The 27,708-nt window shown below is 44.5% G+C and overlaps 2 long non-coding RNA genes across 3 annotated transcripts; one reads left to right on the plus strand and one right to left on the minus strand.

Annotated features, from left to right (window-relative positions):
- Nucleotides 1-24,098: 24,098 nt before the first annotated feature.
- On the minus strand, nt 24,099-24,514 carry LOC147584004 (uncharacterized). Its single transcript, XR_015255081.1, has 2 exons — nt 24,438-24,514; nt 24,099-24,205 (listed from the first exon to the last, which is right to left on the minus strand). It is a non-coding gene; the product is annotated as an uncharacterized LOC147584004 (long non-coding RNA).
- Nucleotides 24,515-25,454: 940 nt separating this feature from the next.
- On the plus strand, nt 25,455-27,179 carry LOC147584005 (uncharacterized). 2 transcript variants are annotated; one of them, XR_015255082.1, is made up of 4 exons: nt 25,455-25,790; nt 26,449-26,535; nt 26,602-26,733; nt 26,849-27,179. It is a non-coding gene; the product is annotated as an uncharacterized LOC147584005 (long non-coding RNA). The 2 variants fall into 2 exon arrangements; XR_015255084.1 differs by having other exon boundaries at nt 26,463-26,535.
- Nucleotides 27,180-27,708: the final 529 nt, after the last annotated feature.

Raw genomic sequence — 27,708 nt, forward strand, 5'->3', positions numbered from 1 at the left:
CCTCTAGGAGTGAGGCCTCGGCGTGAAGTCTGTGGTGAATGCGAAGGTCTAGAAACTCAGCTGCCAGCCTACTGTGCTCCTCATGGCGTGTTTTCTTCGGGTGAGATCTGAGCGGAGCACCCCCATGGCTCCCACAGAGAATTAACGTGGGACTGCAGTACTCTAGGGTGGTATTATACATCATATAAATATGTATACATGTCAGATTTTAAGTAATGTAAATGTCGGTAAACGTAAACCGCCAAGGTAACCCCACAAGTAACAGCTGACGCAAATTGACCACCAAGTAAGTGTTCATCATCTGAGCTGAAATGAATAAACGAGGTCATTCACGTCGTCCACCTTTCGTTTTTGCAGCTAAAAGCACTGGTATTTTTAAAAATGTTTTTAAAATGTTTATTTGTTTTTGAGAGACAGAAAGAGAGAGAGAGAGAGAGGCAGAGAAAGAGGGAGACACAGAATCCGAAGCAGGCTCCAGGCTCTGAGCTGTCAGCACAGAGTCCGACGCGGGGCTCGAACTCACGAACTGTGAGATCGTGACCTGAGCCGAAGTAGGACGCTTCACCGATAGAGCCACCCAGGTGCTTTTTTTTTTTTTTTTTTTTCTCAAAAATTACTCTTGGAACCTTTGGGAATCATTTGTGGTTTACGTCATTGGCCTGTCACTAAAGTGTTTGCAATTTCATACAAAATCTCTACTTTTTTGCTCTAAGGATTTGCAATTCAAACGTTGCTGTGTGACTGAATAATAGCAAGGGACAGGGGACATCTTTCCAGATGGCTCCTCACACCCTAGTAAGCCTGAAATGTCATAGAATGTGGCTTTGCGCCCGAGGCTTTAATGTCACTAAATATTTTGCTTGTTTTTCACACCATGCTATTTTTTTTTTCAACGTTTATTTATTTTTGGGACAGAGAGAGAGACAGAGCATGAACGGGGGAGGGGCAGAGAGAGAGGGAGACACAGAATCGGAAACAGGCTCCGGGCTCCGAGCCGTCAGCCCAGAGCCCGACTCGGGGCTTGAACTCCCAGACCGCGAGATCGTGACCTGGCTGAAGTCGGACGCTCAACTGACTGCGCCACCCAGGCGCCCCACACACCATGCTATTCTTATAATCATTCCTGACTTCACCTTCAATTGCACCAGCAGGAAACAGAATACTAGTTTAAATAAAAACACGAAGTCCCTTTGTTTCTAAGCTCTGGTTAATTGCGCCCAGGGTAAGAGATGGTTACTCAGGAGAGACAAAGTGCTCTGACATCTGAGACCCTCAGACTTGCACTCAGCATTGGTCTGCAGAATCCAAGTGTGTTGAACTTCCAGAAGCTTCCATGTTGAAGCCAGAAAACCTCTAAAGTGAGGGAATGAGCTGCTTTAAAGCAATGTTTTTATAATCCTAATATGTTTTAGTAGCTAACTGTAAATTGTGAGTACTGATGCTTCAAGTAATAAACAAATATTGTGAAAACTCCCTGTGGATTAAGTGGTGTGTGTGTGTGTGTGTGTGTGTGTGTGTGTGCACATGTGCACTAGTACTAAAGAAATCTAGTTTTATATTCTCATCGACCTGATTCCAGGAAGATGGTCATTTGAGACCCCTAAAATTCTTGAGACTCATAGGGCTGGTCCATACCGAATTATCTAATTTTGATTTTTAATGTTTTATCTCTTTCTTAAAGAGATTCTCTAAAACTGAATGAGCTTCAGGCCCCCAAACCCAGCTCACTCTGATAGTTACTATATCTCCCCTAATGTGCTCCGAGAGCCCACTGAGTCAATGGACTTTAAAACCTATCCCTGCTTTGTGATGGGGGGCTCGCGGAACCCTCAGTGTTCATTAACTCATTTAGAAGACCCAAGACAACCAAATGTTAAGTCAACAGCGGGGCAAACCAAAAAGTAACCCGATTTACACCATACAACTATCCACAGCTACTAGACTGTGTGGTGCTGTTACCTCTCTAGGTAGGGGTGAAAATAGAGCTAAGATAGGAAGCGGGCTAGACTTTTCCTTTGTAAGAATCGGTGCCTCCTTGGTGTCTCCACCCCGAATGTGGATTATCTCTTTGTACTATCTAGGAGTTCTATTACAAGTGTGCCTTTCCACGGAAGGCACATCTTTTTCTATAGGTGCTTTGGGTTCTTGCTATGAGACACTCAGCATCTTCAGGAAAGTTTAGAATTCAACCATGAGGGCCCGATCCGGACTTTTAACCAAGGTTTTTTGAGAGTGGGCTGTGTGCAGTCATTACCTGCATGGACGTTTGCTCTCCCTGGGCTGCTGCCCTACTGATTTATGAAAAGAACTTCTGAAGGACCAAGTTGCTGCCAAAGGGTGGCTGGCTCTCGAATAACTGGATATGGGAAAATACCCCATGATGCTGAAAATGCCTAGGGACCATCCCCTAAATATTTTTTTATCATGAGCAACACAATACATTCAGCGCCCCCCCCAAATCAAAATAGTATTGAGTATATTTGCTTCAATGTCATAGCTATCCAAAACCATGATCTTTTTCCCAGTCGTGTTTTACAAAACGTCACTGAGCTACCTATTCCTTGATTACAGGGACAAGAAAACAGTGTTTACAGATTGACAAGTGTAGAATTGATCACGGTATTCCTGCGTGAACCGGTGTGTCTAAAAGCTAAACCCCCAAAGTGGCACCATTTCTTTCATATTCAAACTTCCTAGACTGCTTCTTAGAAGCGTGTGCCTGTGCGACTCTGGCTAAATCATTTGCCTTTTCTGCATTTTAGTTATACAGATCGCAGTGAGAATACCTGCCTTTCAACTGTAAAGATGACAGTTTTCGACGAGTGCATTTTAACATCCGTGTGGAACTGAACTTCCATGAGAAAAAACTCCCATGAACCTCTTTCCCTGGATGAGACTGGCATTAAGGAGAATTGGTTGTGTGTGCGTGGATTCATGGAGCTATAGTATGAATAAAAACAGAGCTTTATCTCCTAGACCCCTACTCCCCTGCTCTGCAGCAGGGCAGGGATGATGCTTCTCACCTCCGCAGAGTCAGAACACGGGCCATGCAGGGGTGAGGCACGTGGTCGGGTGAGGAGGCATGAGGCTGACACGTCCACCACCAGGCTAGCCATACTTGGGGAACAAGGATTCTCAAGGATCTGCAGTCCATTTGAAGGAGACCTTTGGGAATAAAGGCACTGAGGGGAGTTTTCTATGCTATGCAACTATTTAACTAATCACATCTGGATTCCCTGATGTACTGACCACAAAAGAGCAGTCAGACAGCAAACGTTCTGAGAAACTACTACCCTGGACTGAATCAAAGGGATAACTTGCAGAGGTGGAATTGACATCTGTTAAAATACAAACAAACAAACAAACAAACAACCTCACAGGCCCAAAATGGCTTCCTTTGGCCCAGGCCAAGTCACCAGACCAGCTTAACACCTACCCTAATATAGTCTCAACCTCCCTCCCCCGCCCCCGAAATGTGTCTTAACCTGTCAATCAGGAACTTTCTGATAAGCACCTGGAGGTAATCTGTCAGGTGGGCCCTCTCTACCCCACCAAGGAAGGTGAGATGATCCCCCTAAGAAGACGCCCCACCCTTCTTCCCCTACCCACCCTTCCCCTACAAGGCAAGGTGATCTGGATGCAACCAGTCTTTACTTTTGCTGGTAACTCCCATGCTGTGCCTTCTTTCCTGTAAAAACCTTCCATTTTGTACAGCTCCTCAGAGCTCCTCTCTATAAATCCTCTAATTAAAATCAGTTGCATCTTGGGGCGCCTGGGTGGCGCAGTCGGTTAAGCGTCCGACTTCAGCCAGGTCACGATCTCGCGGTCCGTGAGTTCGAGCCCCGCGTCAGGCTCTGGGCTGATGGCTCGGAGCCTGGAGCCTGTTTCCGATTCTGTGTCTCCCTCTCTCTCTGCCCCTCCCCCGTTCATGCTCTGTCTCTCTCTGTCCCAAAAATAAATAAACGTTGGAAAAAAAAAAAATTAAAAAAAATAAAATAAAATCAGTTGCATCTATAAATTTACTTGGTTGAACTTTGTTTTGTAACATGTGCCTTCACTAGCCTCCTGGACTGAGTAGGAGCCCTCAGAGCTACCCCTTTCACTGTTTCTTAAAGCACAAATTCACTTAGAAGACGCCTAGTGCCGTTTTGCTGAAATCTAGGCAAGGGGCATTCGCTTTGGGGCCACGAGTCACCTGCTATTTTAATAAGCTTTTTGAATTTCCAGTTCAGGTTGAAGAAAACCAGACCAGTGTTTACAGCAAGCACCTTACTCAAGTTCTTTAAAAAAAAAAATTTTTTTTTAAGTTTATTTATTTTGAGACAGAGACAGAGAGCGGGGGAGGGGCAGAGAGAGGAAGAGAGAGAATCCCAGGCAGGCTCCGTTGCTGGCAGCTGACATGGGGCTCGAACTTACGAACTGTGAGATCATGACCTGAGCCGAGATCCAGAGTCAGATGCTTAATTGACTGAGCCACTTAGGTGCCCCAGGGAATATGTTAAAATTGAAGAATAAAATGGAGGTGTGCCGCTTTTTAGGTGGGCTCCTCCCCGCCCTCACTTCTGACATAGTCTGTGGTCTAGAAGCAACTGTTACGTCCCACTGACTCTCAAGGGGAGGGGTGTACAATGTCTGAACACCAGAGGGTGGGCTTCTACAGGACTTTATCTTCTGCGTGATGGCAATCAGCCTCAGGACCCCAGTGACTCCAGTCTCTCCCAAATGCAACGTTCAGGCATCGGCTAGAGTCCAAAATCTCACCAAAACGAAGTCAAGGTGTGGATGAAGGCTCCGGGAGCCTGCTTGGGATTCTCTCTCCTCCTTTCTCTCTGCCTGTCTCTCTCTCTCAAAATAAATAATGTATGTCCATTAACCTACAATTTGTTAAATATAGTTCCTGGGGCAAAATTCCTCTCCTGGGGACCAGAGCAGCCAGGGAGATACTGGGTGGGTGGATGGGTATAGGGTGACGGTCCTACCCTAAGGTGGGACCATTCAAACAAGGGGAGCTAGCTGGTAGAAGGGAACCACTAGCCTACAGCGGTTCTGAAATCCAGCCAAGCGAGCGTCGGGTTTCTTGATTAGGTTTCAAGGCCCCGGACTAATTCTCTGTGATTCTGAGCAGCACCTTTTATGTTCCTGGTTCTGCTTCCTGAATAATCCTCTCTCTACAAAGGGTGTGTGATTGCAACTGTGGTCTGATGAGTCTGTTCATGGTATTGCCTCCACGAGTGAAGTTCACGGAGACTCTTACGAGTGGATTTCCTATCCGTCCTTCCCGGTGAGACAGGGAAGCGTAACGGACCCCATTTTAGAACAGCTCTGTCTCTGTTTCTGTTAGGCCTCGTCTCTGAATGAGCCAAAAGAAGCTGCGATCCGACTTCAAGGGGAAAGCAAGAACGTTAACCCCTCGCTGAGCTCTGTCCCAGGAGGAAAACACCTGACAACATTTAAGAGTCAGATTCCAAACATGTTCCTGGACATTAGCTTCCAACAAATGCCTGCTTATTCTGGCCTCGACACCCCCTACCTTCGGTGACTTATGGACCAATACTTACTCTTCACCTGACACTTGCCTTTGATTGGACCCTATCCTGGATTTCTGAAGGGACGCGGACCCCGGGCCCCTTTCCGATATAAACCGCTTGCCCCAAGCAATGATGATAAAGCATTGCGTCCTTTCTACATCTTTCAGGCTCTCCAGCTGCTGTTCCCTGCCTCTCACACTATTCTATAAACTGTTTCACTTTCTCTGCTCGTGTTTGATTTCCACCATGTGTGAAGTCAAGAACCTGCTAGGCTGGTCTTCTGGGACACTCCCCTCTGGGTCCTCGGACCCAGCCTGCCTACATCACTGGGGTTTCATGTGCAAGGAGATATCTGGCATTATAACACAAACGGTAACAGAAGTCAATTCTTTTAGCTACAATGAATGCAATAAACATGTTGAAAAGTTAAACAAAATTAAAGATAGCACAAAAATAATAAAAACATGAACAACTTCATTTCTTAGGTTTATTCACTTGTTTTTGAGAGAGAGAGAGAGAGAGAGAGAGAGAGAGAGAATGGAGGGGCAGAGAGGGAGGGAAACAGAGAATCTGAAGGAGGCTCCAGGATCCGAGCTGTCAGCACAGAGTCCAATGCGGGGCTTGAACCCACAAACTGCGAGATCATGACCTGAGCCAAAATCAAGAGTTGGATGATTAACGGACAGAACCACCCAGGGGCCCCAGTTTGTTGGTTTGTTTCCAAGTAAAATAGAATAAGACCTCCTTCCTATGATTTCAAATTTCTCAAACCAACGTCACCAATATGTTATCGTGGAAATGTTAGCCAACATGACTAGCTAAGAAATGAGTTAGGAAGTATTATCTTGGAAGGAACGCAGTGAAACCATCAGGGTGCCCAGATGCTATTTTGCTAATCTAGAATACGCGAGGCTTTAGCGAAATGCTGTAGCAGACAAGAAGCGAACTGAGTAAGATGTATGGCTTGAAAACACATGGCGAAATCAATAGTTGAAGGCTCTTCCTCCCCCTACACAAAATCCCACTGAAATGAGGAGAGGCGTGTGTGTGTGTGTGTGTGTGTGTGTGTGTGTGCGTTTCATAACCACACTGGGTGAAACAAGAAATGAAGCTGTCGGGTGTGGGGCAGTTTTGATCCATTTTTTCAGTAAGGTTTGAAAGCACACGGCATCGGGCTGATGGGGGAACCAGGGCCATGAACACACGCCAGCCCACTCCCAGCGTCTTCCTGCTGCAAGACGTTCCTGTTCCCTCCGCTGCCCAGCGGCCAAATCACAGCACAGGTGTGGGCCAGGTACAGTCAGGGTAATTAGTGGAATGACTGCACAACACCTGAGCCAGTGAATTTGCAACTTGAGGGCTGGAGTCACTGCACATCCATTTGGTTTCCCCAATGCAAGCCCGGTGTCTAGGACACCATAGCCGCATCCTTCATGCACTTGAGGAATGGATCAATGGGCCCATCACTAATGAATGAATGAGAGATGGAGGGATGCTGTTCCCCGCACCCCCTTTGCTTTGTGAAAATCCCTGCGCCCAGCTCTGCTTACAGAACCCAGAATGCCGCTCTCCTGGCTGCTTCCTCCTCTCCCCTCTCCCTCCCTGCTGTGGGGCTCCATCACCCCGCCCCTCCATTCCTCTCGGTCATCAAACCCCTAAGGACCTTCTGCCCTGTGCTCATGCCATAGACCCACGCATTGTGGTTACTTTCCACAAAAATTTGCTGGAGGGAGCTTTTAAAAATAAAGGTAGATTCTAGCTCAGAGTTGTTATCGGATGGCATTGAAAGGATCCATTGGCCAGACTCAAACTTTTTGGTTCTTTCTCAGGCCACGCAGATTCCTTGCCCTCAATTGAAGCCGTTTGTGACTTTGCCAAGATGACAGACTGTGGTCTTGTGTAAAAAGAGCAATTAGGAAAGTCCAAGGCAGATGCCTCTAGAATAAAAGCCACAGATCCCTCTGCAGACTTGTTAATTTTAACAGAATCCCATACTCAACGGAAAGACTTAAGACAAAGACAGGACACTCTGTACTTACAATACAAGGGGGTCATCCTAAGGATTGCTTTGCAAGTAAACCCCAGGACAGAAAGGTTTATTATTGTTTTTTTATACTTGCCCTTAAAAACAAACAAACAAAAAAACCACACCCCGCTATGACAGACAAGCATCACACCCATTTTTTATAACTCAGGCCAGGGGTGAGTGGCCTAAAGGAGTGAAACGAACTCAGAATTCAAGTGGAAAGTGTGGAGCAGAGACAGAACAGCAATGTTCCCTCTTTAAAACGGGGAATATTTTCAGCGATCGGTCGGTATTTTAAAAACCTAAAACTTCGACTTGGTATGTATGTAACGAATCGTGAATGGTTGAGTGTGCCTTGGGTTATTACCCAAGGCAGAAGTTGGAAATGGAGTGACTCACTTGCTATTGGTTTAGAAATACTGTAGTAATTTTGCTCAAATTCGAATTCCTCCAGGTCACCAAAATTACGCTACATTTGTATAGCCCCCTAATGCTTAAAATACCTATATACTTGAAATATCACATGCATTGTTTTTCAAGTGACAAAACTAAAAAATATAAAAAAATAAATAAATAAACACCAGCTTATCTTTGCTAGTTACAGAGCTCACGGTTCCCAGGCTGTGACAGGACTTTTCTCAGACACCAGTGACTTTGCAAGGCGGACCTTGACATGTTGATTCAAGTGTCGGCAGCTCACCCAGAACGAGGGTTTTTGCTTGGTGTTTGTTTTGATTCTGTCCTGAAGATTTAAAATCGGCCAGCTACAGTGAACCCAAGGGATAAGGTTGGTTACTTAACCACAACGTGACAAACCTACTGTAATTCTGATCTACAAGGAAGAATATGGGGGTGGGGTAGGTAGTCTGCCAACAACTGTTTCTACACCAGCTACTGGCAGGAGATTTGAAATGATTCTTAACTTTTTGGGGGTCTACGCAGGAAGCAGCCTGAAGTCCATGCCACGTGAGCACTGCATTTAGTGATGCTCCCCCCCACCTTTTTTTTTTGGAAATGATCAGTTGCTAAGTGTTTGTCAAGTGTTTATCATGCGATCAGCATTATTTTTGAACTACACGCAGATTATTTCATTGACGACCAACTACAAGAATCGGGTGCCATTGGTGTCATTACACAAATAAATGGGAAAACAGAGGCTGAAGGCCATGAAATGCTCTGCTGAAGGTCATACCTGAACAGCTACCTGCCCAGGTGTATTTGTACCACAAAGTGCTTGCTCTTCATCTCTCCGCCATGTTCTCCAAACACCTCGTCCGAAACACTTCCGTTGTCTCCCATTGTCCTATCTTCATCCTAATCATGGCTTCCTCGGAAAGACTTCCCAGACCTCTGACCGTATCAACCTTCATATTACAATTTCTGAAGCCATCATATGCCAGTTCTTCCTCTCATTGTTGCTAGTAATTTAGCATGCATTTTTGTGACCATCTACTGATGTCTCTCTGCCTGACTGCAGAGCCTGCATGGTGGGGGAGGGGTGTTTCTGTGTTTACTCGTGATCATCACTTTCTTTTTCTCCCAGCACAGATCTCAAAAATAGCGTGTGGTAGGTATTAACCACGTATTTGTCAAATGAATGAATAAATGAGAATATTTTGCGGAACACGATCACTGGCTTTCCTCACCAATAGCGGGCAGTGATTCCACCATAAAGAAGACACTAGAAAGAAAAGAAGGAGGAAGACAATTCAGGCAAGAAGAGAGAGAACAGAACAGTTTTACGATAATAGTACAGTGGAAATATTTGGGCAGAGTGAGGTCCTTCAGACTGCAGAGAGAGAGAGAGAGAGAGCGAGAGAGAGAGAGAGAGGTATCAGCACACATCCACAATGGCATTCATAGAAACTGCACAGGGAAAGAGCCAAGCTATCCATGCCTGACATTGTAACAAATATAAGACGCAGGCGAGACCCTTCTATTATGCCCCAACATTTCATTCATGCCATTTTCTAACCAACTCAGGCAACTAGCTAGTCCATGGTACTCAAAAAGTATTTGGAGAGTATTAGATATTGAAAAGCAAGGGGACACAAGAAGGTGTTTAGATTGTTCATGTGGCCTTAGATGAAGGATGTGATAATGGCAGGGGATGTTTCTTACATTTTGTCTACATATTCCTAACCATGAACAATTGCTGTAGATTCAAATCAGCCTTCAGAGCAGAAGTCAAATATATTTAGTGACCATGTTACGGAAGACATAGAAATGGTACCCAGCCAATGTCCATACGAGGTAGAATACTGATTTATAAGACAAAGGAAATCCAGGAGCGAGTCTGATGGTGACAAACTATACAATTCCGTATCACTTGATTGGAAATGAAAATACTGAAGAAAGTTGTGACCATCAGGCTTTCAAAATTGTTTCTTTTCTCATTTGCTGGATGTCCGTTATGGTAAATATTATATACTTATACCCAAATGATATGCCATTCATATTGGTGAAATTATGGCTTAACAAAAACATTATCAATGTGAAGGGTCACGTATTCATTCCAGATAAATAGCAATTTCATTCCCATAACAACTTGTCTGACTTTAAAATTCTTCACAGAATTACTTTAAAAGGTAAACTGATGGGGCGCCTGGGTAGCTCAGTCAGTCAAGCTTCCCATCTCTTGATTTCAGCTCAGTCATGATATCACAGTTCCTGAGATCGAACCCTGCGTGGGGATCCATACTGAGTGAGGAGCCTACTTGGGATTCTCTCTCCCTCTCTCTCTCTCTCTCTCTCTTTCTCTCACGGCACCTGGGCAGCTCAGTTGGTTAAGCTCCCGACTCTTGGAGTTTGGATCAGGTCATGATCTCATCGTTTGTGAGTTTGAGCCCCACATTGGACTCTGTGCTGAGAGTGCGGAACCTGCTTGGGATTCTCTCTCTCTCTCTCTCTCTCTCTCTCTCTCTTTGTCTCTGCCCCTTCCCCATTCATAATCTCTCTCTTTCTCTCTCTCTCTCAAAATAAATATTAAAAAAATTCTCTGTGTGTGTGTGTATCCCTCTGCCCCTCCTTCACTCACATTTTTTCTCTCTCAATCTCTCTCTTACTAAATAAATAAATAAATAAAAGATAAACTGATGTAAATATTAGAATACAAATTTTACTTCTGTTTGCACATTTAAAACGGGCCCAGAGTGAAACCTAGCAATCCAATGTTTGTTTTTCTTTGAAGAACCAAATCAGGACAAACTTGTTAAAATGTGTCATTTTCCAGTGAAGTCCTCCCAAAGTCATCCATTCCATATGCAAGGGCTGTGACGCCCACGGCCCCATCCTACGTGGGCATCATCCTCCTCGTCTAGCCAGTAAGGGCTCCAGAACCTGTCTCACAGCTGTAAGGATAGGAACTGGGTTTGAATCCAAATACAGACCTTCCAAAGCCCTCGGGATGATTTACAACCTCAGTGTGTGCGACGTGCAAAAGCTGCATTGAGAAGAGATCCGAATTTGCCATGGCAAGAGGAAGGGGTTAGCTCAGGCAGGACAGAAAGTGACCCGTTTGCCAGGCAGAGAAGCTTGGGAAGTGATTTTTGGGGTCGGGGTGGCGGGGGGGGGGGGGTGCGGGGAGAGAGGGAGAGAGAGAGAGAGAATTCACAAACACACCGAAGGAGGAAACTATAAAGAATATTCAGGATTAGTAGCATAATCCAGCGTGACTGAAGCACACGGCACAGGGGTAAGAGTTGGGAAGGGTGAGGCCAGAGGAGGGCAGGAGGCAAGAGAGGGCAGGGGACATGTGAATGTGGCAAGTGTGGAGGAAACAGAGGTTCAAGATCCTTGTCTGTAACAGGTGCCTTTCTCCACGGGGCTTCTGACCAGTCCAGGGCAGGCACATCATCAGAGCCGTGACTGAAGTAAGCCTAACAGAGCTGGCCGGATCCTGGATCGAAAATAGAGAAGAGGAGGAGAAGCAGGGAGAGAGAAGAGGAGGAGAAGCAGGGAGAGGGAAAGTGAGGAGCGGGGGAGATGGAGGGGAGAGGAGCACAGGGAGACAGAAACACCAAGGAAAAGCCAATTGAGATGACAAATTTAACTGACACGTTGGGATGTAGCCGGCGGGCTCTGAAGTTCCTGGCCTGGTCATGTCCCCTAAAGCCTCCCTCCAAGGCAGGGGACACAGCGGGGCTGGCTGGGAAGGCACCTTCGGCCCGGGGCGTGCTGGATCAGATGTCTGACAGGTCCGAAACAGAATGTTCTAGGCAGGCTGCACGAACACCTGTCTAGCTGTAAGTAGAGCATTTAAGAATAAGGCAAAGATGTGGGAATCCTCAGGATAACTGTCTTCAATGGTAACTCAACCAGTGTTCAAATCGTAGATGAGCGCCTGATTTAATGGATGAGTAGATTTATGGAGCCATAAAAGTTGGTAAGACCGTTCTGGCCAGGAACAATATGGAAAGAAAGAAAATGCAATATTCCCCGAATAGGTTGGAAATGCCGGGGACACAGTGAAGTCAGCTTTCTGGTTTGCATTGCTCCTGGCCCTTGGGCGAGAGGAAGGTACACTTCACTAGAATGTGCAGGATTCTCGCTCGATGGCTCTTAACAAAGGGTGTCTTGCAGCAGGAAGTTATGAACATTTTTTTCAATATTCAAATAATCTAGTCTCTCAAATGTAGTTGTGAGTAGTTGTTTGATATGCAGAATGTTTTTCTTTAAACTTTTTTTTAGTGTTTACTTATTTTTTTAAATGTTTATTTATTTTTGACAAGGACAGAGACAGAATGCGAGTGGGTTAGGGGCAGAGAGAGAAGGAGACGTAGAATCCAAAGCAGTCTCCAGGCTCCGAGCAGTCAGCACAGAGCTCGACATGGGGCTCAAACTCACGAACTGTGAGATCATGATGCGAGCCGGGGTCGGAAGCTTAACCAACTGAGACACCCAGGAGCCCCGGATCTCCTCAGTATTTGATGTGATATCATGCTACTATCTCTTGCAAATTTTCCCTTAAAATTATCACATTTTGTGATGGTAGCACTTTTCTGATTCTCTAATTTTCACACCCGTGCAAAACAGATGAGTTGTGGAATACCAAATCGATCTTTGTAGTAAGATCCAAGCGGTCCTGCTTTTCCACTAGCAACTTAGAATCCTTCCGTTTTGAAGTCACCTGTGGGATCCCAGGAAGGCAGCTCTATTTCTGATTTTCTTTGGTTGTTGTGCTATCACGGGATTCTCATCACTAGTCCTATCCGGAAGAGTAAGGAAAATTCAAGATTAAACACCAGTAATACGGCTGCAAGGGATTCTAAGAAGGCAAGTGAACATTCACTTGTGGAAAGTTTGTGTTTGCCACTATTTTGTTGTCTCTTTACCCCTGCTGGAACTGGTGAGCGCAGAAAATCTGCTTTATGAATTGCGATACTCCCTGAAGCAACCATGCATCCTGGGATTGGGTAAATGGCAAAGTTCCAAGAAGAGAAGTAAGTCTAGCACGCCACCTCGAAGTCAGCGTTCATGTCCTCCTGTAAAAAAAAGCTCACCGTGGCCAAGTTTTGTAACATCCGGCCATGGCTCTCACACGAACGCACGCTGGGCTGATCCCCCGTCTCCCTGCACAGATCTTGAGTTTTGTCTGATACTTAGTCTAGCTACATACACGTGCCAAGACCACAGTTTTAATCAAGCCTATAATGGCCAACGACAATCTTCTTTTGACTACGTGGGTCACACAAACAGAAACTAAACTCTGGGGACCTGTATGTGCCATTCTGAGTCTTTTTTTTTTTTTTAACGTTTATTTATTATTTTTGGGACAGAGAGAGACAGAGCATGAACGGGGGAGGGGCAGAGAGAGAGGGAGACACAGAATCGGAAACAGGCTCCAGGCTCTGAGCCATCAGCCCAGAGCCCGACGCGGGGCTCGAACTCACGGACCGTGAGATTGTGACCTGGCTGAAGTCAGACGCTTAACCGACTGCGCCACCCAGGCGCCCCCTGAGTCTTTTGTGACGTTCAGTGCATGGACGTGTTCACTCTACTTTGCAAGCACCTGCATGCCTTGCATTTTAAATATGCAAATCCTCAGTGTCAGGTAAATATCTTTCTTGCCAACACATCTCATGTGAATGCTGACTCTGAACTTGGTGTCCTCAGTTTCTTAGGGAAGTCTCTCCAGATGTCTATGCCTCCCTAGAAATCCATTCCCGCGAGAGGGCTTCCCAAGGGAACGGGGAGAATAACGAACAGAATCCCCACCACTAAGGAGATGGGGTTTCTTCCTTTGTGTTCATCACGTTAACTGCCAAGTTAATCCCATTATTACGCTTAGGAATTGAACACTTCACCGAAGTTAACATTTCAAAGTTAAAAACATATGTACCTTCAAACTATTGACTTATCAGATGAGTTTCATGATTCTCTCCTAACTCCCTCCATTTAATTATTGGTAGGAGTCTAAAAATGATCACAATTCAAGTAATTTAAATGGCTCAAAACAAGAAAAGAGATAGAGGTCACATATACAATATTTCGGGGAGGCAGTTGCTGGTGAAATAAACAACAATCGTATCACATTGCTTCCCTTCCAAAATGTGAGACTGAGCCCGCCTGTTTGGCCCTTCTTCTGAAGATTCCATTAAAGTGGTAGTAAAGGCACTTCTAAAAAATCCAAAATAATGAAGAATTCTGGGTGGGAGACTGGAGCAGACAAAAGAACGGGACAAGTGCCAAGGCCAAGGAAAGCTGCAGAATGCCAAGTGGTAGAGGCTGTATGTCCATGTCCAACAAATGACGTACAACCGTCTCAGACCTAACAATTTCTTACCATAACAAACATTTGGTAGTATTCCTTTTATTGTGCAGAAAATACATGTATGGGGTGCCTGGGGGGCTCAGTCGGTTAAGCGTCTGTCTTCGGCTCAGGTCATGATCTCACGGTTAGTGAGTTCGAGTCCTGTGTTGGGCTCTGTGCTGACAGCTCAGAGCCTGGAGCCTGCAGCTTGCTTCAGATTCTGTATCTCTCTCTCTCTCTCTCTCTCTCTCTCTCTCTCTCTCTCTCTCAAAAATAAATAAACATGTAAAAAAAAGCTGAAGTAGTCAGAGGCTCACGTCTATGCAAAACAGTGTGAATCCATCCTCTGTAAATGCAGCATTGGGAGAGGTATATTGTTTTTGCTATGTACACACTCTAACAACTTTGCCTTTGATTTTGGAATTTTCTAAAATGATAAAATTTTAAGCAGAATAGAATCATCTTCCCTGGATTTCAGGATAGATACGTGCCTTGAAAGTTCCATGCTTATTAAAACTATGTTTAAAAAATGTTCACCATATCTCCTTACAGGAACACTGTCAAAAGACAAGAGGTCATCAACACCCTCAAAGTTCTGAGGGGCAAGGTTTTTAATCTGAAAGTTCTAAGTGTAGGTGAACTACCACACGAGGCAAGAATACAAACATTAAAAAAAATTTTTTTTTTAACATTTATTTATTTTTGAGACAGAGAGAGACAGAGCATGAACGGGGGGAGGGCTAGAGAGAGAAGGAGACACAGAATCGGAAGCAGGCTCCAGGCTCTTAGCTGTCAGCACAGAGCCCGATGGGGGGCTCGAACTCACGGGGTGTGAGATCATGACCTGAGCCAAAGTCGGAAGCTTAACCGACTGAGCCACCCAGGCGCCCCAAGAATGGAAACATTTTAAAATATGAAATAACTGTTTCTTTTCCTACAAAGCTATGTAAGGCTATACCTCAACAAAATAAGGGAGTAATCCCTGAAAGAAAAATAAAGGAAAATCAGGAAACGCTGGATTTGATAAAAATAGAAGTGCAGGAAATTTGCAATATGAAAGAAGGGAAGTTGGCCTAGAAAGTAATCAACCAATGAGAGTCCATTTCTTACCCCTCAGGAGACTGAAGGCAAGAAGCTGGGGGGAGGATGAGAACTAGGAGGGATGCCCACCAGTAAAGACAGTTCCATTAAAATATTGAGAATCCGAGGCACCTGGGTGGCTCAGTTGGTTGAGTGTCCGACTTCGGCTCAGGTCATGGTCTCGTGGTTTGTGAGTTCAAGCCCTATATCTGGCTCTGTGCTGACAGCTCGGAGCCTGGAGCCTGCTTCGGATTCTGTGTCTCCCTCTCTCTGCCCCCACCTCCCGGCTCTCTCTCTCTCTCTCTCTCAAAAATAAATAAACATTAAAAAAATTTAAAAAAATAAAATGTTGAGAAGCCACGAGTTTATGGTAAAGACAAATACTGCATTGTAAGAGAAAACAAATTATAAACATGGAAAAACATAAATATTTTCAAGAAACCTGTATTTCCAACACGAATAAACTAGTCCCATCTACAATACAAACTTTACAAAGAAAATCAAAATAGGGGCGCCTGGGTGGCTCAGTCAGTTAAGCATCTGACTCTTGATTTCAGCTCACGTCATGATCTCCTGGTTGGTCAGGTCAAGCCCTGCACTGGGCTCTGTGCTGACAGTGTGGAGCCTGCTTGGGATTCTCTCTCTCCCTTTCTCTCTGCCCCTCCCCTACTTACCTCTCTCTCTCTCTCTGTCAAAATAAATAAACATTAAAAACATAAAATTAAAATAATTCCAAACATGGGATTAAAAGTATAAGAAATTGAAAGATATAAGGGATTTGCTGAGGCCAATTTTCTGTTTCTGTCAAAAGAAAAAAACATGATGGTAACCAGTCACTTCAGTAAAAACCAAATGTGTCAAAATGAAGGCACACAACTGTATGGAACGTGGCATCATTTTTAGCAACTGCTGATGTATTCGAAATTCTTGAATTGATTAATTGATTACCTGCCCTTCAGATGAAGGATATCGAGGCCCAACTCTCTGTGTGCGTAAGTGTTGACGCAAACCCTGTCGTGCTCTGTATTTACACGGTGAGGCTCCTCTCTACTGAAGCCACACCAGGGAATGTATTAGAATTTTGCAGCATGTCTTCCAGAAGGATGGGGAAAGTTCCAGAAGATTTGACTGTGTCTGATGGTTAGCTTCATGTGTCAGCTTGGCCAGGCCATGGTGCCCAGTTGTTTGGTCAAAGACTAGTCCCGATGTTGCTCTGAAGGTATTTTGTAGATATGATTACTCTTGATAGATTATTCTTGATGATGTGGTGGTCCTCCTCAATCAGTTGAAGGCCTTAAGAGCAAAACTTGAAGAAAGATTCACCTTCAAAGCTGCAACATGGAAATCCTACCTGTGTTTCCAGTGTGCAAGCCTGCCCTGTGGGTTTCAGACATAAGACTGCAACATCAGCTCTTGCCTTAGTTTCCAGACTGCTGGTTCCATCATGTGAGCCCTTTCCTTCAAATCAATGATCTATCTATCTATCTATCATCATCATCTATGTATCTGCCTATGTATGTATGTATGTGTGTCTGTGTCATCTATCTATGCATCTATTATCTATCTATCTATCTATCTATCTATTACCTATCTATCATCTATTATCTATCTATCTATCTATCTATCTATCTATCTATCTATCTACTTACTTACTTACCTATTTATCTATGTATCTCTCTATGTATCTCTCTCTCTCTCTCTCTGTCTCTGTCTCTCTCTCTGTCTCTCTCTTTCTCATCCATCATCTCCTCTTGGTTTGGTTTCTCTGGAGAGCTTAGACTTACACTTTGCTTTTTCCAGGATCCCTTCCCGTGATTCTCCCCATCCGAACTCAGAGAAGTGCTTTTCTTTGGTCACAAATTACTGATGCAAGACTGAAAACTGCCAGTAACTTGGTTGCATGAGCCTTTGGGCTGTGGGTGGAGGTGGGAATCACAGATCTGAATCCAAAGAAATGGAAGTCTATAGTCATAGAATTGCTTTCCAGAAGGATGTAGCTGTGCAGGACGCAGGGAGAAGAGAGAGACAGCTCACCTCCCTTCCTTATCCTACAGACTCAACTCTGGGTCTCCAGCAGGTTTTTTCCCAAAGTGCCTTGCTTCCTGGTGGCTTTCTCACCTGACCACCAGTGGTCTTTATTTTGACATGTGCTCTGGTAGCATCTCTAGCCCATCTCCAGCCTTGCCCTTCTTACTGGCAGCATTAATAGGTGCTGACATATACTTTGACTTTTGTTGCTTTTTCCTTTAAATTTATTCCATCACCTTGGTTAGTCTGGCTCATAATCCATTAATTATGACTGGGGAATTTAGCCAACTATGATTCAAAGGAGAAGGAAAGTTTAGGTGCCTTTCTATTAATTCTGTCTTAGTTCTGTCAAGGACCTGAGCAGTCTATCCCATTTCCCCCCCAAATTTTGAGAATCTATACCAAAAAGGACACAGTATTTGGGCTGATTTTTGTGCAAGTGGATTGGAATTTGTACCTTCATATTCCCTTAAGAATCAAGAGACAAACTATAACTCATTTTTTTTACTTGGGATTTCTCTTTCTAGGCTGATTCACTCTATCCTGGGAGTGTCTATGTGAGGTCCCACCAAGACGCACCTGCACTGGCTTCTCTCTCCATCTCAGGGAAGCTAAGGTGAACCAACGTGCTTCCCAGGAGGGAAGGAGAGGGAAAGTTCCAGGGACCATGAACTCCCAGCAGCCAGGAGATCAAGTGGAAAATTGTTACAAATCCTAAACAAGGAATAGGTGGCTGAAACTATCGGACCGCAAGACAAACGTTAGTGCACGAGCTGTTCTTCTTTTTACATAAATCCCAGGTCTGTTATCAATCGGGCCACAATCATCTCTGAAATCAAATCACCTAAGTCTGTGTTGGATTGAACTGATCTCCCTCAGGTACCGCTTCTCGGTGGAAAGGACGACACTCTCAGAATTGCCCCAGAAAATCTTCTTGGTTCTAGACAGTGGGTCGATTTCCAATGGCACAACCCCTTTAGTGTCGTGTCCCCATTTTCTTTGTGCCCTGCACATTTTCTCAGGGAAGCATTGCAGAAACACCACCATTCCCGTGATGAGGGAGCTATCAGCGTGCCTTTCTCTTTACGGTTCCATATACATTAGGAAAGCAGAAAATGTGGATTCTAAATGCATGAAATCCAGCTGCATGGTATTACTTTCGTCTGCTACAGCCTTCAGGAAAGCTTCAATGCGCATATGGGCATGATTTAGGGCCGTAGCTCTCAAAGTTCAGCAGGCACTCTCACCCGGAGGGCTTGTTCAAACGTGGGTTGCTGGGACAGTCCCCTGAATTTCTGATCTGGTAGTCCTGGGGGGAGGGTGGCAAGAATTCTAGCAAGTTCCCAGATGATGGTAGGGCTGCTTCTCTGGGCTTCACACACTGGAACCCCTGATTCAGGGAATAACAGTCATCAAGTCACCGGCCACTCCTTCCATGAGACACAGAAGAAGACAGTAGTCTCTCCATTACATGAGGAACAGTATTCTGCTTGTCCCTTCAGAACTTTTCCTTTCAGAATCACGAGTTACAAGATTACATAAGAGTTTACAGAAATTATGGACCCAACCCCCATGAGAGGCTGTCTTTCCCCTGCCAACCATTTCCTTGCTCGTCCTGGATCCCAGCTCATAAGACGAGAGTGGGTAGGGATCTCCTTCTCACGCCTCTCAGAACTGCTTGGTATCAGTTTGTGCTAAAACCACTGAATCATCACAAGGAGGTCGCACTATTCTTACCATACGTTCCCAGAGAGACAAAGAAGTCAAGGACTTGTCTTTCTTTTTTATTTTATTTTACTTTATTTTATTTTATTTTATTTTTTTCTGCAATCAACTTATGCGTTGTGTGTTTCCCTTTTGTTGGTCCAGAGACTAGTCTGGTCCCTGCAATACACTTTTCCATCACGTCCACGAGCACAACATTCGGTTCTCTGTAAAAGCCTCCCACTTATTAATACATTCTGTCTATGGTGTTTGTTTAAGGTAATAAGGGAAAAACCATACCCGTGGGTTCTTTCCCATGAAGAAGGCGGTGTTAGGTGTGGTACAGAAGAGCCCCGGTTCTGCCGACTGGGACAGCAGAGCCCCTGAGGGGTGACGCCCACTTTGCCATGGTTAGCGCGTCATTGCGTCTCTCTGGACTCATTCAGGTCCCTGCTTGAAAAATTAGGTGTGACGGGGTGACTGTGTAGGGACTCCCAATCTCTTAAAAGTCTATTGTGTAACATTTAGAGTGATTACAAATAAATATAATGAATTATATAAATGGATACATTATAATTTACAATAGCTCTAGGTTATACAATAACATAACCTTAAGAGCCATTTAACTTAAGGTTTGTTTGTTTATTTATTTATTTATTTATTTATTTATTTATTTTGTGAGAGAGGGAGACAAAATGAGAATGGGGGAGAGAGAGAGAGAGTGAGAGAGAGAGAGAGAGCACTCAGCCCCGAGCCTGATGTGGGACTCGATCCCACTATCCTGGGATCATGACCTGAGCCAAAATCAAGAGCTGGCTACTCAAAGGACTGAGCCACCCAGGCACCCCAGGGCCATTTGACTTAAAGTAAGTTATATTGAAATTGTTCTTATTTCTAGAACTTGTATATTAAAAATTATTAAGTTTAAGTTTTAATACGCTTCTTTCTAAGACTCAAAAATCTCCTTCAGGAAAAAAAATGCCAACCTAGATTTTAAGTGAATCCACATTTGCCTTATGTGCTTCAGGCCTACCATTCATGGACTGTAACCAGAAGCTTCCTGGACTCTATAACATTTAATCTAATCTAATTTAATTTAATTTAATTTAACTAATTTAATTTAATATTTAGTAGGCATTTTGAGTTTGGATATGTTCAAGCTGGACTACATCAGTAGGGGTCATCACAGTTTCTCTGTTACACTTACATAATTCCTTTAAAAAACAAGGAAACTTACAGTTATCTGAAAGTGTATCTTACACAGTCAAAACGTGGCTTTTAAGATGAAATGTAATCGAACCGTTAATGTATTTTACACAGGATATTGTCAAAGTCGAATTTTGTTACCAATTGTCAAAGCCATGTTCTTAGGAGCACATTAGGCATAGAAATCCACTCGGAGCAGAAGAAAACTGTGACACCGAAAAGCCCATAATCCTGATGTATTTGTAACTACCTGTAGCTCAACATATGCCTGCTGCGTAAGCCCAGAGACAACAGTCAGAAAAAGAAATGATTCACTTTCTCCCCCTTCAAAACTCTCCAACAACGGATAGGCCAATTGAGTACTTACCAAGTTTTGAGTTCACATTTTAGAAAGTTATGAAACTGTGGCACATTCCTTTTGGTTATCAATTTCTCTTTCCCTGAACACCTACGATACCTACCCAATGCTCGTTTGTTATTTGCATGTCTGATAAAGAACCTACTTATTTTATGAGACTTATTATATTTTGACTGCCAAAAATGATCGAAGTAGCTCAGTTTGGGTCGCAAGCCAAATCTTTTCATGATATGGAAGATAAAAATAATTTTTAAAAAACGTCCTTGGTGGTAAGAAGTTGGAAAACCTTTAATATTGTCCAACTCCCTTATTTGATAAGTGATATAAACTTGGGTTCATACAGATAAAATGGCTTAGATTCAGAATACCCTACAGGGAGAGACCTGTGACCAGAGCCCCAGATTTCCTGACGTGACAGACCTGAGTTCTTAATTCTGCATCTCCTAGAAGAAATAAAGCCAAATTACTCTTTAAATGTGCCCAAAGCCTGAGGATCTATCTCAGATTGCCTGAGTGGATGAAGAAGACAGGTCAATGAAATGCAGTGCTGATCTTAGACAGGGTCCTGGCCCAGGAAATGGGCACTAGTGAGGCGACTATCATAATTGAATAAGAAGGTCTGGAGATTAGTTCATGGTATTGTATCCCTATTTCTTTTTTAAATGAAGCAGCTCATTTTCAATAGGCGTACAAAAGTATTTAATTCTTCAATCGCTAAGATTTTATGTAGCTTCAGCCAGTAATTAAAAAGACTCCGATGGTATTGGCTTACGTCTTTATAATTCAAAATGTATCCACATTTGCTATGAAGGTAGAGTGATGTATGGAGTACTGTTACTTCCTTCACCTGAGCAATGTCATTCCCCATCCAGTCAAGTTTTTGTGCGACTCCATTAACCTCAAACCATGGTAGAATTCTTTGAAAAAAGTCATGCTCTGAGATAAAGCTTCCCACTGGCCCGAACTGGCTGGTCCCTACAAAGGTCTGAATTTGCTGAGAAATAGTTGGATCCACCCCAGATTCTCTGCTCACTTTGTCTTGTACTCTTCTGAGGGTTCACCTCCATCAATTATTAATTTGGTATTACCTAAGAGATATTATCTTAGTAGTTCTGCTAATTGTTAATGTGCTTTAGCAACAGGAATCAACATTTCCCTTTTAAATATTTAAGTAACTTCTTTAGCCAATTCCCTAGCATAATCAAGTAAGTCATGTCTGCTAGAAAAACAGAAATACTTTATAAAAGGAAATACTGTAGAAGTAATCAAACCTGGAAGAGTCTTATGTCTGTTGACTTCATGTTTCAATAAGGCAGGGGACTGAATGCCCCAAGGTCAAGATGTATGTTGCAACTGGGGTATAGAAACGACTCCAGTCTACCTTCCGGGGGGCCCTGGCTTGGAGCACAGGCTTAAAGGAACCCTTAGCCAATTGTATCCCTCCTAGAGATATGGTTTTAGATTCTGATTTGCTCCGGAAACTTCTTACCCTATCTCATGAGTTCCTAGGTCTGCCTGGGGGTTTCTACATTTAGAAAACCAGTTGTTAGACCCCCCTGTCTAGAAAAAATGTCTGCTTCTCTATCAGGATCTACTGAAGATAGAATTCTAATATGTATCAATGGTTAGGTTTTTTTTGTTTTGTTTTTTCTTTTTTCTCTTTGAGGCTAATTTCACAAGAACTTTGTTTAAAACCACCAGTGGCACTTGTTGGGATGAGCACTGGGTGTGGTAGGTAAGCAATGAATCATGGGAAGCCATCCCTGAAGCCAAGAGCACATTGTATACACTGTATGTTAGCTAACTTGAAAACAGATTATATTTAAAACATAAATGAATAAGTAAATAAATAATAAAACCGTCAGTAGATATTTTTGCTTCACACCATATAAATTGGTGGTTGGGTTTATTTTTTAGTCGCGAATACTTTCTTATAAGAAGTTAGAGTCTCTGTAAACACTGCAAAACTTAAAGAAATTTGGCAGTACATAAATAAGTCATTTATATCATGTCTTATGGTAAAACTATGTAACTGAAACTCAGAAAGAAAAAAAAAGCAAAAAAGGCCTCTCACTTGTCAATCAGAAGTCGTTAAAACCTTCCATAGAACCCAAGAATGTTGTGCATTAACCTTGGGCTTTAATTCGGCTCTGACCCTAATCCTCTTGATTCTGTGATGTACAAGGTCACTGCGGCTGCAAGAAAAGGGAAAGTAAGAAAGACACCATTTGGGGAAACCCATGGCTACTCAAGGCCCCAACAGAAACGGCAGAGATGGAAACCTGTGGAAAGGAAAAACTAGACCTCCAAAAGCATACCATCCTGGTCCGGTTGACACAGGGACAGACTCACACATAAAATCAAGACTGGCCGGTTTGGGGCGTGAAGTGTCAGGGAGCTAACATGGAAGCATCTTCTATACAGACTGCTTTTTGAAAACCATGAAATGTATAATATTTTGAGTTGTGTTTATGTAAATGAATTCCGTGTAAAAGCGGTCATGTGGGGTGAAAAGTGAACCTCCAAGTTTAACCTAGTACGTGGGGCACAAAAATGATGCATCTTCCACAGACAAAACCAAAGTCGGATTCCACTTCCACCTAGATTGTTAGATGCGTAGGAAGGAATTTCTTTACCTCAGGCAAATTCTTACAACTCATTGTCTTTCTTTACCCAAAACTCTCAACAAAGCTGGAGAGGGAAAAAGTAAAGACATGCTCATTCAGGATGAATCAGTCTTCAGCTGTGATAAAAGGGCTGTCAAGACAGAGGAGAGAAAAGCCATAACACTGAGGGGCGCCTGGGTGGCTCCGTCGGTTGAGCATCCGACTTTGGCTCAGGTCACGATCTCATGGTTTGTAAGTTCGAGCCCCACGTTTGGGCTCTGTGCTGACAGCTCAGAGAGATAGGCTCCGACAGAGAGGCTTCACTTACTAGCATACTCTCTAAACTCACCTTTGATTGTTCTTTTTATCAATTCTCTCCAGGCTCAAAATTGTTCTTAATAGATGCCCACTCTAGTCTTTCTTTATTCAAACCTGCACCTGATTGATTTATAAATCAGGTAAAAGATAAATCTTGGGAGCACCTGGGTGGCTCAGCCGGTTAAGTGTCAGACTCTCAGTTTCGGCTCAGGTCATGGTCCCAGGGTCATGGGATCAAGCCCTGGGTCAGGTTTTGCACCGAGCATGGAACCTGCTTGGGATTCTCTCTCTCTCCCTCTGCCCCTCTTCTGCATAGCTCTCTATTAAAAAAAAAAAAAAAAAGAAAAACTTAAGGAGAAATTTTGTAGTTCCATCAGTGGACGTAGATCTAGGACACATTCTTCCCTGAGAATGGGCATTCACACTCAGAACACAGGTGGAAAAATTTTGAGGAAAAACCACATTGAGATTTACAGCTCTTTCCCAACCAGGCTTAGAATTTAGGGCTATGACTTTATTTCATTATGCTGCAACATTGACACCTTTTTCCTCCCAAGCCCTGAAATACAGGTAACATAATCTTCTCACCTGCAAATAGATCTGGAATGAAAGAATTAATGAGAATTCATTAAGAGTAAGGACAACGGGAGTAAATAAATCACCAGGCAAAATTGTAACTACAAGGTCCTCCTCTGGCCGGTTTGCTTTATCTTGCTGACATAAGCAATGCCATTTTGACTTCTCTCCCATGTCCCTGAGATTCCCCCCATCTTTGGATGCTCCCATGGATTTAGGATAAATATTAGTTTCCACCCAGGAAGCGTATCCCTACCAGACTGAAACGGTTAAAAACAGGCTTGTTTTCTCCAAGTTCTCTCATCCCAGCCTGGCTAGATGGCAATGTCCAGTGGGGTTGTAGGAAACAGACTGATCAGCTGCCTCCATCAGCCTGGTCCCTCAACCCTCTTGTCCCATCAGCAATTAATCACCCCCGTGTGGGACTGTTACAGGAGCTGAACTAGAGCTTTGTTGTGCTCAGCTTGGGAATTTGGGGGTTATCTATTGCAATACTAACATAACCTTACCTAACAGATTTGCATTTGAATCCTAACTCTTCGGTTTACACTGTTGGATGCGCCATTAAATGACTCGAAGCCTCACTGAGCAGACAGGAGAAGGTTCCCAGGGGAGAGATTGGGAATCCAGGCGGGAGGTCATCCCTGCTTTCTGGAATTACATCTAGCCTCGCAGGATACTTGAAGCTCTACACATGTGTTTTTTGATCTCATTTTTGGTCATAATCAAGAAACAATGGACTCTCTGCAATCACAACTCATTTTCTCCTTTTATCCTGCTGCATCCTGAGCAATAAAAGGGGAATCTGAAGGCGAGGGTTGAAAGCAGAAAGCTGGGATTCATAAATTCACTGCTAACAAGAAACGAATTGTGGCCCAAATGATAGGGAGTCACACAGTTTCCGATTCACAGGGCGCACCTGCATCAGAGAAGCGTATTTCTATCCCGGATGCACATAGATTGCTTTTGTGAATGTCACATGGCACAGCTTCTGAAGACGGAATCAGAAAACAAATTCAGAAAAAAAAAAAAATGATTTCGGAAACATCTCTGTTTTTCTGGAGTTCTTCCGGGAGTAAATTAAAGCGTCAAGCTTTTATGATTTCGATCTGTTATTACAATTCATGTATACAGGTAATTCGCCTTCATTAAATGACACCCACAGGACAGGCCACGTTCTTAGAGAAGCATCAACGCTGACATCCCTGCTACCCTGTGAGCACGTGTTCTTGGCTTGGGAAGAGACCCGCCCACCGCCCCGCCCCCTGTCCCCAGGCGGGCGCAGAAGGGGCTGGGCAGTTCTGCGGAGAAACGTGTCAGGTGCAGGGGGCCTGTGGCTCCAGGGATTTCTGGGGGGGCGGGGTTTCCACCCTCTGCGGGCTGCACACCTAACCCCAGAAGGTCAGGGACTGAAAGCCAATCACAGAAGGCCCAGGAGCCTTGGTGGGAGAAAGAAACGAACAGCGATCAGTTCGTTGGAGATGGAATACGACGTTAACATTAAGCGGCGGCCTGTCACGCCCCTCAGGCCATGCTGCTTCTGCCTTGGTCCCGTTCCAGCTTCCACAATACTGGCTTCGGGACCTGCCCTCGACCGTGACGCCCTGAGGTAGCCCAGACCTCAACCCCGTGGAATCATTCTTTACATTCTTAATTTTCTCAGACCTTGTGTGCAACCTGTTACCCAATCCTGTCCACATCACCTCCCAGATATATCCTGAACTGACCCCTTCTCATTCCCAGCCCCCCGATCAACGCTCCCACGTCCCAACTAGTCTGGTCCGAGGAACCAGCACCTCTTGCCTGGATTATTGCAATGGCCTTTTAGGAATTGCTGGGGTCTGTGCCTTAGACCTACCTTCCTAGAGTCGATGCGCCACAAAACCAGGAGCCTTTAAATTTAAGGAAATGTCTCTCCTCTGACCAGCCTCCTACATTGGTTTCTATCTCAGTCAGGGTAAAGACAAAGTCCTTAAAAAGGGCTCCAAAGCCCTGTCCCGGGGGCGGGGAGGCCTGAATCTTGGGGACCTCTCCTCCTGCTGCCCTCCCTCCTGATAGCTCCACTTACCTCCTCTGCTGTCCACAGCACCCTCCGGACTCCCAGCTTGCAATCCCGGCCTGGCTGCCATCTGTGCCCAGAATGTTCTTTCCCGCATCAGCCACACCCTATTCCCACCTGTCCTTTAACCCTCTCTATCCACGCGCTGTGCTTTATCTTTCCCTTAGGGCCAAACGCTTTACGTGGTAGCTATTGAAGGCTTTCACAGTTGGCTCTTTGTAGGCGCGTAAGGCTGTGGTCCACAGACCCGTGTTTTACCGGCAAGAGGAGGGCGATCCCTGCTCTATGCTGTCAGGTGAGTAGCAGCAATTTGAAAGTAGCCATTTACATCCTATAACAACAGTTTGCGTATTTCTCTTAGGTTGTGTTCTTGCTTGTTTTGTTTCGCAGGCAGGTGAGGAGAGGGGACAGGAGTGAGACTGTCCTCTCTCTGTCTCCTATGAAAAATGGCATGCTAGTCTCCTGGAAAGCTTTATGAAGTTTGAAATATTAGGTGTGATATGCTTGGGCTGTCGGTTTGGGTTTTTTGTTTGTCTTTTTTTTTTTTTTTCTTTTCTGTCACTGCGTAGTGGTGATGGTTGTTTTGTTTTGCTTTTAATTTAATTTAGTCAGCCACCAGGTGACATTCATCAGGCACGGCGGGACTGAAGTGAGACAGTGGGGGTGCCCGGGCCACCAACATGCTGAAAGGCCACGTTGCTGGCCTGCTTCCCACACAAAAGCTGTGCGGTGGATGATCAATAACATCCTGATTGGGGAGGAAGTTCTGGCATCGAGCCTCCCGAGGAAGGAGGAGGCGGACACAGAGCAAATGATGATTCTTTCCTGATAGAATTCTCCACAAGTAAATCTTCCTTCCCATTTATTAGCCAACCGTCTGTGACAGGTGGGTCAGGAGGGAGAGGAGAGATGTGTGATTAAATTCTGCTTTTCTGGCAACATCGAATCATTACATTGTTACATTATTAAAGCCGAACTCGCTCCAGGAGGCTCCTCCTTTAAAATGTATACACTGTTAGTACATTCCCGTGAATTATTCATCAGGAGCTTTATGAAATACTTTGGGCCGAATGAATTGAGCTAGAAGGTAAGGCGAGAGAGAGAGAGATAGAGACTCAAGCCCAAAAGCCAGTGGGTGGAGGCCCCCCAAACCCAAAGAGCCGAGCAGAGGGGGCGCTGCCCCGCCTTGGAACAGACGAACGACTTAGATCCCAGAAACGGTGGCTTTGTCCAAGAGCGGCGGCCCAGGAGGTTTTCCCTGCTACCTCTCAGTGTTACTTTCAGAGTGTAGACGCCTCAGCCCTCGGTGACCCTGTTGATGAGTGCTCCCAGCGGCCATCTCCCTCCTGTTGGCACCGCAGGGAGTGAAAATCAAACCAACTCTACCCACTGGGCCCGTGCGGAAACTCGGGTGGGCGTCGAGCCTCCCGCCTGATTGTTGTCCCCGGGGTCGCCCCCACGGGGCTCT

The sequence above is a fragment of the Puma concolor genome, chromosome A1, assembly GCF_028749965.1.
Source record: "Puma concolor isolate L17-30 chromosome A1, mPumCon1.1.hap2, whole genome shotgun sequence".
Classification (NCBI taxonomy): Eukaryota; Metazoa; Chordata; class Mammalia; order Carnivora; family Felidae; genus Puma; species Puma concolor.